Raw genomic sequence first — 17098 nt, 5'->3', positions numbered from 1 at the left:
GTCCAGGCTGGATGAGGCTTGGAACAACCTGGGATAGTGGAAGGTTGCAGAGATCATCTGGTAGGGATCATCTAGATCCAGCCATTCACCCAAATGATCCCTCCAGATCATCTATTTCTAACCCTCCTGTTGGAACTAGATTATCTCTCAGGTCAATTCCAATTAAGCATTCTACAGTTCTGTGATTCCATGAGCTTGGGATTCAAGTTTGTAGTCTGGGGATGTGATTGGAGCGACTTTCACCCATAATTGTGGTGGAGTCTGAGTTGAAATATTCACAATCATAGATCAATATTGAAAACCTGGTGAATAAATCACATTCTGTTAGTGACAGGGTCAAGCTCATGGCACCACCCCAGCCTCAGGCTTGTGCTCTGAGCACAGAACAAATTCTTGTCTTTCTCTCCCTGTCTTTGAGAGTGATGGACACACAAGTGTTCTGGCAAAGTAGAGGGAAGCTCCTGCTAAATAACTAAAAGGATGTGATTTTCCTGAGTGCAAGCTCTAACCCCAGAGAAAGCCATTGCAGCATCCATTCATGTTTGCCTTCAGCAGCTCCTGAAGAAGGAAAGGATTGAAGAAGGAAAGTTCCTGAAGAAGGAAAACAGGGCAGCAGGACAAGGTACAAACCACCCCCACTGGCATCTGATGCCTTTCCTCCTCACATCCTCGGCTTCCAGCTCCCTCTCAGCTTTCCCAGTTTTTAATGCAGCCCTTGTTACAGATGCAGCTGTTGTCACGATCTGTCTCTGCAAAGCAGAGCCCTTTCCAGGCACCAATCCCAGGCATGAATGGGAGAAGAGTAGGGAAGATACAGGAGATGGTGGGGGAGAAAGACGACAGAGAGGGGTAGCTCCAAGGAAATGCCTGTTCCCTCTCACAGCACTGAGCAGTCTCTGGACACAAGTTCTGCCCAAAGTTTTTTTCCCAGGTGTTACACATAAAACTGTGATAAAATCTATGACCCTACTGGCTGTAGCTGTGTTGCCACTGCAGAAGTTCATTGCAGGGGCAGGAAGGTCATGAGAGAAAGGGGAGATGTCTCTCAGGTCTCGTGTGCAGTGCCTGGAGAAACTTCCAGGCTTCTCCAGGAAGGTCCTTGTCACGCCTTGCTGTGAAATACAAGGAGATGATGAAGAGCAGGAGGACAGATTGTGGCATTAACTACTCTGAGGTGACACCTGCTTGTCTGTTCTCCTCCCCAGGAAGGTGAGACTCAGTCCCTTTCTCCAGTGAGGGGAGTGGATTCCCCCTTCATATCCCATCTCTTTCTTTTCCCACCTCACCACACAATGGATCTTTAATTGGCTGTAGCCTTCTTTGTGCAGCACTGGAAGCAGATCACTTGTTCTTGCTGTGGGTTTGTTTTCTAACCTGGAAAAATGTGTGGGACACCTTCATACCATGCCTGTGACAAAAAGTTAAGGATACCTGAGACAAAAAGTTAGGAATGGTGTGAGGAATGTGACTGAGCATCAGTCCTCACACCTGCTTTGTACAAAAATGCAGGTGCCAGTGAAGGATTCAAACACACTCCCAGGGACTCCTTTGCCAGGGAACACGGAGGAAATACTACTTATAAAAAAATAAAATATAGGGATAAAATATAGAAATACTGCTTATAACCTCTCTCTGCTGGAAAAGGCAGGAATCCTAAGGGTAGAAGGAGAAGTGTGGAGTCACAGGTCTGGAACAAACAGCCCTTCAGCAAGTGAAGTCTTTCTTCCTCCATGCAGTTTTTTTTTTTCACAGTTAAGAGAATAAATCCAAACTTAGACGTGCAAATTGGAGAGTACAATATATGTTTCATACCCCAAGACATCCTTGACCCAGTAAAAGGAGAGGCAGGTCTGCATCTCAGGGATTGTTTCCTGACTCGTCTTGATCTCACTTATTAATAAATGTATGGACTCTGAGATGACTTGGCCAGACTGTATTCTTGTCTAAATTTAGCAGTCAATTTGGTTTATTGCTTCAAGGCTGCCTTGAAGAAGAATCAACAAAAAAGCATCCTTTTTTTTTTTTTTATCACTGGAGATAAAAGTGCATTTGTGTGAAAATGGATCTGAGCTTGGAAATAACAGCAATTAATTATTTATTAAGCACACGCTGGGGATGGGCTTTTTAAAAAAACCACCACATTGCATTTCTTTTCCTCAGGGTCTCTCATATCTCCTTTGGCTGTTTGTTGTCTGTATTTTGCACTGGGTTTGCCAACACCATTCCCTGGACCCAAAAAATGCTACTGGAAACTGTGGAGAGGAAGGGGATGTCTCTGAGCTGACACAAGGGAAAGAGGTGCTCTTGGTGAGGGGCTGATGCTGGAGCTTTTTCAGGGCACGTTTCTGTCATTTCAGGGGCCTATAAAGCATCTCACATATTTTAATCTGCTCTGCTGAGAAATAAAATTAAATCGTGCAGTGAAATCAATAGCACCAAGTAAAACATATCTGGAGCCATCTGCTGCCTAGTTAGAGCACAAAGAGAGACAGTTTCCCAAATTACTCTTTCAATGGAAGATGAGCAGCAGGTTTTATAACAGAATTTCATCTTGTGGGAAACCAATCAGAAATGTTTTTGTATCTGAACTTAGTCACTGGCTGCATCCCTCATAATCTCTCACTGAGGCTCCAGCTCTGGCAACTGTGAAAGACTCTGCTGTTTTGTTTTGTTGAAGGAAAAAAAACCCAGTGGGAACTAGGTTAAGTTCTCCCCTCCTTACCCCAGTTCTCAGTCATGTGATGAGTTGTTGGTTCCGTGTCTTATTTTAACTCATTTTCAAGGCTCAGGTCTGTGAGGGATGAAAACTCTCACTGTGCCTTCCCTGCAATCTCTGCTCCCTCTTTTAGAGCAGCCAGGTTGCTCAAAGACCCATCCAGATGGGGCAGCCACAGCTTCTCTGGGAAACCTCTGCCAGGGTCTCACCACCCTACAGGGAAAAAAAAATCATAATATTTAATATAAATCTGCCATTTGTCAGGTTAAAGCCATTTTCCCTTGGCCAATCACTCCACACCCTTGTTGGAAGTCCCTCTCCATCTCTCTTGGTGCCTTTTAAGGTACTGGAAGGAGTTCTAAGGTCCCCTCAGGGCCTGGAATGTTCTGTTGAGCCCAGGTTTTTTTTCTTGCTCTTTATTTCAAAACACTCAAGAATGACAGAAATGCAGAAAATTATCAAAACTGGAATTTCCATTCATTATTTTCCTGATCAAACATTAAATTCTTTAGAAATGTAACCAAACTTGTTTGTTTATGGAGAAGGGAGCTCTGCTGCCATTAAATTAGTTGTGACATTTTAATGTAATTAGACAACATTAGTGTCAGATAAGATTCATTAATGGACCTTGATCTTTGGTGGTTGTTCAAAATTGATTTTTGCAATGGAAATCTATGTTGGATGGAGGAAAAAAATCATAAATTCACCTTTCTGCTAAAATGCTCAGCTAATTGACATAAGTACATTAATGAGAGCAACACACTAATAGGATTATATCAATATTCCCCCTGCATCAGTTAGAGACCCAGCAGCAATGGTCATTAATTATTGCTTTACAGTAATCCTTGGCAGCTTTTGTAGGAGGTGGATTGCCCTTCCTTCAGAAGATCTTTCTGCTTTGTTATTTTCCCCAGATTTGGGGCTTTGCTGTTGTTTCTACCAATGTAATCCCATTGGTCAAAACTTCAAGGCTGGGTGCTTAAAATTAGTCTCCTAAATCTATGCTTTGATAACTTTCCAAAACAGAGTTGTACTTTTTCCTTTCAGAACTGAAATTCCAAGCAATCAGGTGGAACTTTTAAAATACTAATGTTTTTGAAGTCAGAATGGAACTATGTTTGAAGAGGATTTGCAAGACCAGGAAAGATAATGGTTCAATTCTCACTAAAAGTCAGATTTTCTAAAGAAATATATATAAATCTGTTTTGATACTTTCAAGCTGAAAATTTTGTCTAAAGATTTTAGCAGAATTACTTCCAATTTCTGCTAACACTTTTATATCCTTTGTTTGGCTGTATTAAACTAAAAGAAAATGTCAAAACTACCGAGTTTTAGATACAAGCCAAAAGTAATAAAATCTTCCTGATATTTTAGAATTAACTTGGTTTTGTAATGTTAAAAGCAACAGCAATATTTAAACAACATGGGTTTAGTAATCCTTGTTTATCTTTTATGCCAGGTTTTCTTTATCATGCCATTCTATTTATTTTTTACTCCAAACAGTGTAAAATAAAGCAGCCAGCACACAGAGCTGCTCATAGTGCAGCATTTTAGCCACATTTCTTCTGCTGAGGTTTCCAGAATAGAGAGTGTCTATATTTATATAAAACAGCAGAGATAGGGATGATAATCCCACTGCTGTGTACAAGGATTTGTAACTGAAATGTGCACTCAATTGCTCTCTACAGCTCCCAGAAAGAACATTTCTTCCAAGTAACAAAGGACAGGACAAGAGGAAACGGCTTCAAGTTGTGCCAGGGGAGGTTTACTTTGGATTTTTGGGAAAATTTCTTCACTGAAGGGGTTGTCAAGCACTGAAACAGGGCAGTGGCAGAGTCCTCATCCCTGGAGGTGGTGAAAGTTGTGTGGATGTGGCACTTGGGCCATGGGTTAATGGTGGCCTTGGCAGTGCTAGACTTGATGATCTTAGAGGGCTTTTCCAAGCTGAATTACTCTGTGATTCACAATCCAAGAGTTATGCAGTGGTTTGTTCATGCAAATGCACGAGCCAATTAAATGCAGATGAAAAAGCAGCACAGGGTAATGAAGCAATGCTGTAACATGAAGTGGTGATGTCTCAGTTGCAGTGGGGGTGTGTTGATGTCCCCCAAATTTCCACACCCAGCTGCCTCCCCTGCCTCAGCTCAGCTCAGCTGAGGTGCTGCTTAGCCAGATGTTCACATCTGGGCACGAGGACACAGCTGTATCCTACCTGTCCTTCCTTCAGCCAGGGACTCACCTGCCTCTCTCCTGCTCCTCAGGAGTACTGCAAAGAAATCAACATTTCAGACCTGTCTGAAAACAGCCAGTGAGGTCCAGAGGCTGGGCCAAGCACTGTGTGGTTCCCTCAAGAACAAATCCAATGGAAAGATGAGGTTTTTCCTTTAAAAAATTATACTGAAGTGTCAGACATGCCCAAACATCAGCTTCACTGCTGAGCTTTCTACATAACCAATTCAGGTGTTTGCTGTGCTGAGTCCTGAACATGAGCTTTGAAAAAGGTGCTGGTAATGATGCAAGCTCAGATCAGATCTAAAAAGTGCCAGATTGAGAGAAGGGAAAAGGAAAGCAAAACTTTGCTACATTCTCAGTCTGCAAAAGACCTGGTGTGCAACAGAAAGCCAGGGCAGCCTGAGGGCTGAAGGGCAGAAAGATTTGCTGCTAAGTGTAGAGATTTATTTTCTCTCTGTTTTGGGTGATGATTCCACTTAGAGCATAATCTCTGCAACCAATATAATGGCCAGTGGGGGTTTTGTGTTGTCTTATAGCTTACACAAGTATCTTGCATGTGTGCAAGGGAGCATGAGGAGCAGCTGTCTGGCTTTAAAACCACTTTAAAATCCCCATGCAGGGGAGATCTTTGCTCCTTGCTACCTCCAGAGCACAACCTCAGCTCACACAAACACCTCTGCTCAGGTAGCTTCAATAATTTGCCTGGTCAGAGGAAGGCAGGGAAGACTCTCCCATCAGTGGCCTGCAGATGCCCAGGGATTTGTGTGTGATGCTTCAGAGACCCACCAAGGGCAATTAAGAAAAGCCAGCCTTTAAAAGGCATGAAATATCAGTGCTTGCTCCTGCTGGAAAAAAAAAAAATACATTTATCAATGAAAACAAGCTGAAAGTGGTTTTGCTGAGACAGCTTAGCTTAGGGGTGTCCCTGACCTTATGAGCCACATCCCGAAATTCTCATGTGTGCAGGATGCCCCAGGCATAAATCCTGTCCCGTGGAGGTCTGTGGGCAGCTAATGAGACATCAAGGGCTTCCCTCTGTGGGCAGGGGATCAGCAATTACCCCAGGCTGACCCAAGGACAGAGAACCATGGAATCAGCGTGGTGTGGGTTGGAAGAGACCTCAAAGAGCATCTAATCCCACCCCCTTTCCATGGGCAGGGACAACTTCCACCAGAAGCCTCATTCAGCCTGGCTTTGAACATTGCAGGGATGGGGCAGCCACAGCTCCTTGGGAAAGCTGTGCCAGGGCCTCACACCCTCACAGGGAAGAATTTCTTCCTAAGTCCTAAATCATGGCCACCCCTCACCCTTTCCAAGCCTGATCACCTCTCACGCCCCAAGCCCTGCTGCAGGAGCCACAGCTGGATTCAGTTAGAGCACAAAGAGAGACAGTTTCCCAAATTACTCTTTCAATGGAAAGAAAGACTAAAACCCAAATCTACGTTTTTCCTCACAGGGCAGGTGGGAACCCTCTGCAACTCACTATTCCCATCCCACAGAACTCAAAAATGACTCCATGGCAGGCACTGAGGTGGATGGGCTGGGAAAGCAGGGACAAACACACCAGCACTGAAGATCCACATTTGGAGAGGCTGATGTAGAGGAGCAGCATGTTGTCATGTGGTAAGTGATGGAGGTACCAAGGGTTGTGTTTATTTAAGGTCATGGAAGAAAAGGGTCTCCAAAAACTACTGGGAGTCAGTGAGGGGATGACTTTGTGAAGCACTTGGGGAGGGCTGTGAGTGCTGGCAGGAGGGGAAAGTGCAGAGGAGTTGGTACGTAGGGCATGGAAAATGTAGGGGAGAGCTGGAATTATGCAGGGCACAGAGGCAAGGACAAGGAGCTCGAATGAGATGCAGCAGAGAAAGGGGGAGTTACTGAGTGGTTGTAAAAGGCTGGGTTGATCTTGGCAAAGAGAAAAGGATTTCAACAGCTCTGTTCTGACTGGCTGTCAGGGAGGATGGAGAAAAGGAAGTTATATTTAATAACTAATAAGCAAATAATTAGGGTGGATTTTTATGAATGCAGCTTGAAAGGCAGAATTTAGCCCTTTCCTGTGCTTTCTCCACACACACAGATTTTGATTCCTGCCATTTCTGGGAACAGTTCCGGCATTTTATTCAGCTTTGCTGTCATTTGTATTGAATTTTTCTTCCTCTGCCACATGCATGGTAAATGTTTTCATTTCCTCTTGACTCAAAAATGCTTAGAACTCACTCTGTGCTCTCTTACTCCAGTTCTGTGTCGCTGCAAATCCATCAGTAACGTTGTAGTTGCCCCCAGTTTTTTACAGATGTAAATGAAAGAAGAGTCAAGCCTTGTATTTGGATCAGGAGGCCTGACTGCCTTTTAATAGAAGCATAATGAAACCATCAAGAGTTTTCATTCAATTAGACTTTTTCTCCCTCTGGCAAATGATTATAACACATTTATAGTGTAATGGGCAATTACTTTATACTCCTTGTCTGTTGACATCCTATTAAGCCTACATTTTCTGTCCCTAACAAAGAGATCAGATATAATTGTTAGGAACTACAAGGAATACATAAGAACTACCAGAATACATTTAAGCACAATGAATATGGATCTGTTAGTGAGATACATGATGCACAGTGGAAGATTCCTCCACTCCTTTCTGCTCTGGGGAAATCCCAATTACATATTCTTCTATTCCTTCATGCATTAACTTTTCCTCTGGTGTCAAGAATGATCTTTGTGCTGAGTGGGTGTTGATTATACATTGAATCCTTGTGAATAGGAGCCTGAGAGGTGCGATGAGGGCTGCAGAGGAAAGTTTTGCCCCTGGAAGCTTTGAAGATGTGTGTTGGTGGAGACTTTTTAAACCTGCAGCTGGGAGGCAGGGAAGGCAGGGCAGGGGCAGGAGCCGATGGAGTCATCTCTCTTGTGAAGCACAGTGGGTGGTTGTAGCAATGCTGATGTTTTCTTTAGCTCAATGACATTTCTCATCCAGCCTCTGAAGGACATGGAGCTTCCTGCAGTGCTCAAGCACCTTGGGATGTCCTGTCAGCAGCAGGCAGGCGAGTTCAGCTGAGTGGGTGCTGTGAGTACACATCTCTGAGAGCACAAAGTCAAAGCTTTCACAGGGGGATTTCAGCAGGAGAAATCCAACAGATCCTCACTGAGGAGCAGCAGCCTGCAGGATCCACTCTGCTTGCACACAAACTGCCCCTGCTCTGGGGCTCCCCTGTCTCAGCACCAGAGATCTCATGGGCATGGCAACAATTCCCTAATCCTTCTCATCCTGCTGCAGGGCTCAGGTCTCAGGGATGCTGTTAGGTGGGAGGCCAGGAAGCACCTCCAAGTTGCTCTACCCCTGGTTGTGGTCGTCACTTTAGAATTACTCTGCCTGCAGATGCATTATACAATATTGGCTGTGGCAAACTGTGTGAAATTGTGTGGGACATATACAGGCTTTTGCAGATTGTGGATTTTCACCTAAATGCTTCTCTCCCAGCCCTTGTGGTGTTCTGGCTCATTCCAGCTCCTGGTAGCAGCAGCGTGGCTGTCTCATCACTGACACTTTAAAGGGTGACAAACTGCACACAGAGACCTTCTTCACCCACCTGGCTTTGTGGTCTTGCATCACCCTGTGTGATCACACACCCGTGACTGGTATAGGAGAGGCAATGCCACATCCTGACACGGTCACCCGGGAATTCGAGCACACGCCCCTAATTCCTACCTGGTTGTGCAACAGGATGGGTTCACAGCTCAGGAATCGTCTGACAAAGAGCAGCTCTGAGGACCAGGGGTGGAGGAGCCATCCTGAAAGAGACATTACTCAGGTGCTCCATCCACAGGGTCAGGGGAGTGGGACAGAGCTTGGTCTGTGACAATTTCCATGGAAGCACAGTCCATGTCAGGACTATGAAGAAGGTGGTGAAATCAGCAAGTAAGACAAAACCACTTAATCTTCAGTCTGAAAGACCATTTACAAGACTCTGAAATTACTTTTTTCCACAATTATTGACAGTTTTGGGCTGTGGGGATGCTTATCCCCAGCTTCCTTTGAAAATCCACACGTGGATAGATTTTCATGTGAGTTGAGTTGTTGCCTCTGCTGATATCCAGAAGGCTCTCAAGCCGTGTGTGATTTATCACAAAGTCAGGGTAAAACTGATGACAGGCTTAGGGCAAAGAAAGAGTCTGTGCTTAAATCAGGCAGATATGTCACTGGTTTAGGGCTACAACTTTTAACTTTTACCCACAGAGTGGGGCAAAATATCCTCCTCAGTGTCACCCAAGTCCTCACTGCCACACAATAAAGGTGTCAAACACATTGAAGGTGCAAATTTAACACACTGGGGGTGTTAAAATCACTATCAGTGTCAGAGAGGCGGGCAGGGACACGTCACTGGCATGTGGGGACTGGCATGTGTGCTGTGCTGGGAGCCCCCCCGAGCCTAAATCTGTCACCACACTGTTAATGATCCCAGTGGTGAACTTTGGTGGAGTGGGGATCCCTTTCCATGCCTTTCCCCCCATGTTTCTATGCACTTCTCTACAGAATAGGAGTGCAAACATCTGTGCTTCTGCCTACTGTTGGCTCTTGTCTCTTCTTCCCAAAGGTTTAAGCATTACTTTTTTTCATGTTCTACCTAAATCATCCATTCCACAGCCATCTGTCACAGATTTCATTTCTAAGTCAATTACCTGGGTTTTCTGAAATCAAATACCTATGTACCTTCTGTTTTCAGAGTAAATATGAGTTTCATTATATTTTATTATTGTTTAATAGCACCAGGGACACAATGTTTGGAGGCAGCCTGAATTTTGATTCAAAATGTCAGTTCTTTTTCTGAATAGTTCCATCAGCTGGAGACCTTCCCCATCATCTCTTTCATAAAGCAAAAGGAGACAAATGGGCAGAGAGGCTAACTAGGGAAAAAAGAGATATTCCTTCCCTTGACCTAGAAGCCCGGCAGGACCTTTATTTCAATGCATTGTATTATGTAGTGTTTTTCACTATTATGCATATATTTAGCAACAGCCACTCACCAGCCTGCAAAGGGAATAGGGTGGTGAAAGATGGAATTCAAGGGAGGAAAGAAACACCAGGGATGTTTTGTCTCTGCTTTTATATTTCAAAGATTGCACTGGAATATACAAGAGAATTTCTCTCCATTGTAATGTGGGACTTCATAGCTTTTCATACCTTGGGCATGTCTCCATTATTATACTTCCTGTGACATTTCTGAACAAAAACCCACTTCAAACTGCTGTCAAGACCAATCACAAAGCAGCTCTAATTACAAGCAAAAGTAAAAATATGCACCACAGTGCAATGAGGAATGCAGGGACCCACTGGAGAACATACACCTAAAGACTCTCATCGTCCAGATGGAGAAAGATCAGGAAAGAATTTGCCCAGAAGCTGGATTTCATCATCTTTTAGGCAGGTTATTTTTCCTGGGTTCCTACTTTGCAGTATTCTGGCTTACAAAGAACTTTCTGACATCTTGAGTGCTTGGTGCCTGCTCGTGTTTAGATTCTCTAATTTAAGGACCTGCTGGGGAAAAGTACCTATAACTGTCCATGTGTTGTCCTTTTGTTTCAGCTCCCATCTGGTCAAAGGCAGTTCATTCTGAATACTGAAGTTTTGGTAACAGAGAATTATTCACTGGATTAACCTGAACCTTCAAGGAGCGTTTGATCTTCAGTCATCATCCATCACCACCAGTCCTGACCTGGCAGAGTCCTTCTGCAACTGCAGCATGAGTTCCTGGGAAAGAGGACTCGAAATGAAGTTTCTGGACACAGAGGAGCTACTATTTCTGTGGCCTAAGACTAAACGCAGGAGTCAGCCCTCAACCAGCCAGACTCAGGAGCTGAAGCAGAGGCACATGAAAAGTTGGCATTTATGGTGTTTCTTCACTGCACTCAGCACTGCACATGTCACAGCAGATGAACATTCCTGTGAAAAGATCAATACATGGAATAAACCAAGGTTTCACCAGGTGCCTACTGCAGACCCTCTCTGTGTTCTTGTATTGTCCAAACCCTGAGTAGTGAGGAAAAGCCTCCAGGTGAGCCTCACATGCCTCCCAAATTCTATAACTCCATCTGGAATTGTCTCTTCAAGGATATTTTTGTATTAAAAAGAAAGCCCAACTCATTCACAAGGTGTTCAGTCTCTTCTGAAGGCTTTTAGGAGCAAGATATGTCGCTCAAGCTAATTCTGTCCTTGTATCAGTACTAATCCCAGAAATGAAACCATTTCCTTGGTTATCTACCAGTCATTGCAAACTCTGTTTCAGAGTGGACACTGAAGTGACTGAGAGGTCCAGAACACTTGGTAGATTGAGCATTCAACCTTTCCACAGGGAAAAAAAAAAATCCCAATATATTTTTCTTTGTCAAAGTGATTATTGATTGGCTTAAGGCAAAGCTGGGGACTAACCATATGGGGATGTCTGTTATACGATTGGATTAGTGTTTGGACCTAACCCTACTCCAGCTCTATCTCCAGGATCAATAGAAGATGCTAAAGAATGATTAGCCTTGCAGCTGTGTTGTGTGTTGTGATTCTTCAGTCACAGAGGGGAAAAAAACTGATAAACTGATCAGAGGATTTAGAAAAATTGACATAATGTCTATAAAATACTATTTATTACTTCCTATACTGGGAATATTCAGCAGTAATCAGCTTCACAGAAATATCAAACATAAGCTCTTATTTAGTTCAACTTGCTGTTCCAGCCTAGCAGATGCAAAATCTTAAATATTTTGGCTGTAACTTTGTAAAAATTATCAGAGAATTAGATCAGAGTAATTTCGTTCTTAAAGGATGGATGATTTCACTCAAAAACACAAATTCATGAGAACATTATAAAGCTTTCTCTATATTTTTTTTCAAAAAAATACTACCTTCCCTTTATTCTGCTTTTAGAATACAGCACAGGGCTTTTCTGGTTTGAGATGAATGTGGAAAAATAGGGTTTAGTACAAAACGACCCCCTACCTTCTAATACTAGAGATGGCTTGGGTTACTAATCCCTATTTCTAGGAGCAGATGCTGATTGTCCTATTAATCAAAGCAAATCATTAGGCATTAATTACACTTAGTAACAGAATAATTGCTTGGTTTACCTAAACTGTGGTAGGAATTTTTTTTCTTTCTGAGTAGGATAAGCTTATTTAAATGATGTCACAAGCACACACACAAAGCACAAGGAAAGTAGAGCAGGACCTGGTTTGTTTTGCACATGCATGAGGTGAGCTGGTATTGGAAACAGCATCTGAGGGGCTAAGAAAAGACTGGTTCAGAGATGTTCTGGTACAAAGGATGATTGTTGAGATATACGACAAAATAGTCAATAAATCTTGTATCTTGATTGGTGAAAATTCTGGGAATTGGGAGTTTTTCTGCCTCTCCACCTGAGGTTTGGATGCTGGGTGATCCAGTCTTTCCTTTACAGCATGGGAAGGTGAGTGGCTCAAATACACCCCCAGCATTAGCAAAATACCTTCCCTGATCAAATAGAGGAAATAAAGACACAGGGGATGGTCTAACAGTGATTATTGTCTTTAGTGTGTTCTATTGATCTGAGTTTATTTGCAGGGGAGGGGGGGCCTTTCTGTCAGACCGGGGCTGTAACAAAAAGCTGACCAGACTCATCCCACAGCACCCACAGCAGCTCCAAGTGCTCAGAAAGGGAAGAGCTCCAGCATGAATGCACACCTTGGATTAAACATCCAAGTGAACAGTGTTGGCTTTTCCTGCCAACAGCTTTAGAAACACCATGTCTTCCTTGGAAACTTCTGTGTTCACCAGGACTGTGCTCCTGGTGAATAAAAATAAAACCCAAAATATTTTTCTCAACTAAAACTCAGAATTGCTTGCACCAGGTTTTCACCTGAAACTCCTGGAGCTAAAAGCTCAGTACAGCTTCACAGTATTTACTCCTAATAAATGTTCTATGATGGTGGCATTTCAGTGGCATGCGGGTCTGTTTTCAGTGGGAATCCTGGAGTGTATCATGTTTCTGCATTATTAAGATCATAATTCAGATTTATCAGAATCATGACTTCATGCTCAGAGGATAAGCCTTTATGTAAGAGACACTCAGCTCTCTTCCAGGAAAAGATTAATTATACCCTGTTCGATATGTAGCTCAAATAACCAAAATATGCACCATCACAACTGAAATTAAATCAAATTTACCAACTGAGCTTTTTGTTCCACTTTTTACTTTTAATAAAAGTATTGTAACAGTCTTCCCAGAGAAGTGGTGGAATCACCATCCCTGGAAGTGTTCAAAAAATGTGTGGACCTTGTAGCACATAAAACTAATAATGATGGTGACAAAGCCAATATTAACATGTTAATTTTTAGGCCTTTGAAAACAAGAGGTACTGGGACACTGGCCCCAGAAATGGTGACATGGTGTTTATAGCTGTTCTAATTAGAAGTTTATTTAATAGCACTGGCACCCCAGGATGCCACTGCCCCATCCCTTGAAGTGATCCATTCTAAGTTGGATGGGGCTTTCAAGAGCCTGGTCTAGTGAAAGGTGTCCCTGCCTGTGGCAGGGGTGTTAGAATCTTCTTTAGGTCATCTTTAAGGTCCCTTCCAACTCAAGCCATTCTGAGGTTCTGTTAGTGCCTTAAATCCTCAGCAGTTTATTTGGGCTCTGCATTGATTCCACACCTTTCTATAGCCACATGTGCTTTGGGAAGCAGGAGGCTGGCAGCTGAAGGGGGTGTGGAACAGGGATTGTGCTGCTTCCACGTGCACACACCTTTGCTTGCACATATTCAGTTTATGAAAACAAAGTTCTTGAGATCATAGAGACACAAACAGCCAGATCTGGCAGGCACAGGAGCGTATGAGTGTTGCTTATGCCTGGCTGTAAGTATCAGCAAGAGGAACAAAGCTGAAAAGCAACATGTGCTTTGTCCTTGCTCTGCTCTCCCTGACTCTGGAGTGCAACCAGACTCAGTTAACATTTATTAAACAAGCTCTTCATACAAAGCAAATTTATCACATGATAAATATTGCCACTTATGGAGAACTATCTGAACAAAACCATTTGTTGAAGTTCAGCAGGTAGCTCTGGCTGTCACAAGGAGACGGGGAAAGAAGTGAGCTCCGAGCTCAGGGTTTTGACTCCACTCATTACAAGAATCCCACCCCAGTGAAGGAGCATCCTCCATTAGTAATGCTCTAGGTGTGCTTGCATTCCCAAGAGTATATCCAAGAGCTGGCCAGGCACAGGTCCTGTTCTGCAGCATGTGAGCAGCTCAGCTGCAGCCATGGATTTGTGTGGAGCCTGAGGGGCTGGAGCAGAGCCTGGATTAAGTGCAGCCCACTTCACAAACGAGGAGCGGCCGCTTTGGCCTGCTCAGGTCAGCACTGCAGAACAACGGGGCACGTTGTCACCAAGCTCCAAATGAAAAGATACTTTATGCCTTGGTCAGGCCAGGCCAGTGTGGCAGCACTGAGTGCCAGGGCTGGCACTTTGCACAACGGGGGAGTTACATAAGCAGAAGCACACAGACACTCGGCCGTTTCTGCACCAGGATTTCCACATTTCTTTGCTACTGTCTGTCTCAGCAATGGTTTTACTTGCTGTGTCTTTACTTCAGCGCCTCCTCAGATCACTGCCCATCTAAGTTGATGTAATCAGCCATTGAGGTCCTCACAATGAGCTGCAAAAGCAGTAGGAAAACAGAGGTCCCTGCCTAGCAGGATTTGGCCACATCCTCAGAGAGGTGCCCAGCGCTCGCTGGAGCCAGCACACAGCAGGGAGGAGACACTGAGGAGATAAAGCATTTGGGTCAAAGAACATGGACTCAGCTGGAATTCACAGGACCCATTTGAGGATCTATTTTCCCACCCAGTGTTCCTTCTTCACGCTTCATGATCCTGTTCTTTTTCTCATATCCTGGCTTCTTGCTTATTTTGTGTTTTCCTGCTTGTCCTCCCCTGCTTGAACCTCTGTCTCAATGCCCCTGCCTTCACTTTGTGTCTGTCATTCTGCTCCAGATCTTACAACACATGCAGGAACTAAGGTTGCATCTGGCCAAGGGATGCTCTCAGCATCTTGAGAGCTCACCAGCAGTGAGACTGGAGATGGCATCGGTAGGTTTAGGTTTACACATCTACTTCCCCAAAATTTATTTTTTCTCCTAGAGGATGGAAAAAATGCAAATTGATGGCCTAAAGCAGTGGCCCAAGGTCCTGCAGGTCCAGTCTGGCTTCAGTCCCATTACTTTGGGAGAGCAGGTGACAGCAGCATCTGACCCTGTGTTTTTCACAGTATCCTGTGCACATCTGTGACACTGCATATAATGTAATACAAACAGAATTACCAGGGATTAAGGTTCTGTTCCTGCTCCTACTAATAAATGCCAAAATCCCTATTGACTTTGTTGAAATAAAATCAGGCCTGAAGTGACCCACCAGTGACATTTGCAGGGATCTTCCCAAACACTGAGGCACCTTTGGTACGATGCGCTCGCCATATGGGCGGCCTCCTTTCCACCTCCCTCAGCAGCTGCCAGAAGCTGCAGTGCTGACTGCAGTAATGACAATAAAAATAGACCCAACAGAGCCAGTATTCATGATAGGAAAAACAAGGCTGGTTACCCAGGCCACTGACCTGGCATCTTGGGGCTGCCTGGAGTCCTTCATGCTGACTGACACTGCCCTGCACAGGAGCTGTTGCTGCAGCCCCTGATAAAAAGAAATGTGCCAAGGGCTGGGGAAGTGCACCTGTGCCACAGATCCACCTTCCTCTGCTTGAATCCACCTCTGAAAGCACTGAAGCATGAAGACATTGATCAATCCTGCCTAAAGTCTTACTACAATCTTGGGGTGAGCATGAAGAAATGTGTTACTTCTCAGGCACTAATTGTCAGTGTCTCTTTTCCCCCTACAACTTTTTCCTTCTTGCCATTTGCCTCTCTTTACCTCATCAGATTTGTTCTTTCATCATCTTCCTAGACTGACAAGCACTTGAAAGAACATTCAACACTTTGAAAGCTGCTGTTTTTCAGATTTTATAAATTTCTCCCAGCTTAAGTTCCTGATGACAACTCTGCTCAGAGCAGGGCTCGTCAGGAGCAATGATCTAGTGGAAATGGCCTGGTTTGAATTTGATGCACAGTGCCTTCCTGAGATAGCCTAACAAAATCTGGCCAATGAGAGGAATTCCGTTTTATTTCCAATTAGCACAATTTCCAAAGGCCTAGAATTTAGTTTAAGATTTTCTCCCTTCTGCAAATGCTATGAAATCAATGCGGATTGTTTATTCTTTGCTATTTTAGTTGGTACTTTCTTTTTAATGGATTCTACATAGCTCAGACTGATTGGTACTGCAAGGCACTGATCAAATTTGATTTCCAGTCAAGTTGCTTGGGACTTTTGGGAAGCACTCAGCATTTTATCATCCAGCCCTTCATTGTCTGCCAGTCTTTTTAAACTGTAAAATGTTTAAGGCCTGGACTCTTTCATTGTGTGTAACACAATGAAGCCCTAAACGAAGCTGTGCCCTATGGGCACTCTAATATAAATGATAATTGCTGCATGGCTCTCCCAGCTATAACTACACAGTAATTCAGACACATCCTTGCTTTCATTGATGGGGAGTGGGAAGGATTGCTCACAAAACAATCTGTCAAGTCATAACAGCAGTGATGTTTTCCCAACTATGTACACAAAATTTACCCAGTTCTCACCCACAGTGATTTAAAAAGTCAGCTGATTATTTTATTTAGGAGAAGCTGATTGCATAAACCTAAGTTTTATTTAGTTCTTTATTTTTAGTTTATTTACTACATGATTCCTGATATCTTAGCCACATTTATCAATATGATTCAGCAGTGACTATTGTTTTCTCTTGACCAGACCTCAGTCACACTGATTGTAACTCCACAGATCTACATTCCAAATACAGCACAAGGCAGCTGTGTGCCTTGGTACTTATTTATCATTTTGTCATGTGAGTGAACAGCTAATTTTTACTGCAATATTTAAAATTTTCTGTTCTCTCTATTTTTTTTTCCATACAGAATCATAGAACAATGGAATGGTTTGGCTTGGAAGGAATCTTGAAGACCATCTAGTTCCATGGGCAGGGACACCTTCCCCTAGGCCAGGAAAATCCCATCCAACCTGGCCTCAAA

The sequence above is a fragment of the Sturnus vulgaris genome, chromosome 6 (genome assembly GCF_052056855.1).
Source record: "Sturnus vulgaris isolate bStuVul1 chromosome 6, bStuVul1.hap1, whole genome shotgun sequence".
Lineage (NCBI taxonomy): Eukaryota > Metazoa > Chordata > Aves > Passeriformes > Sturnidae > Sturnus > Sturnus vulgaris.
The sequence above is the reverse complement of the archived record's forward strand: the minus strand, read 5'-3'. Positions refer to the sequence as shown.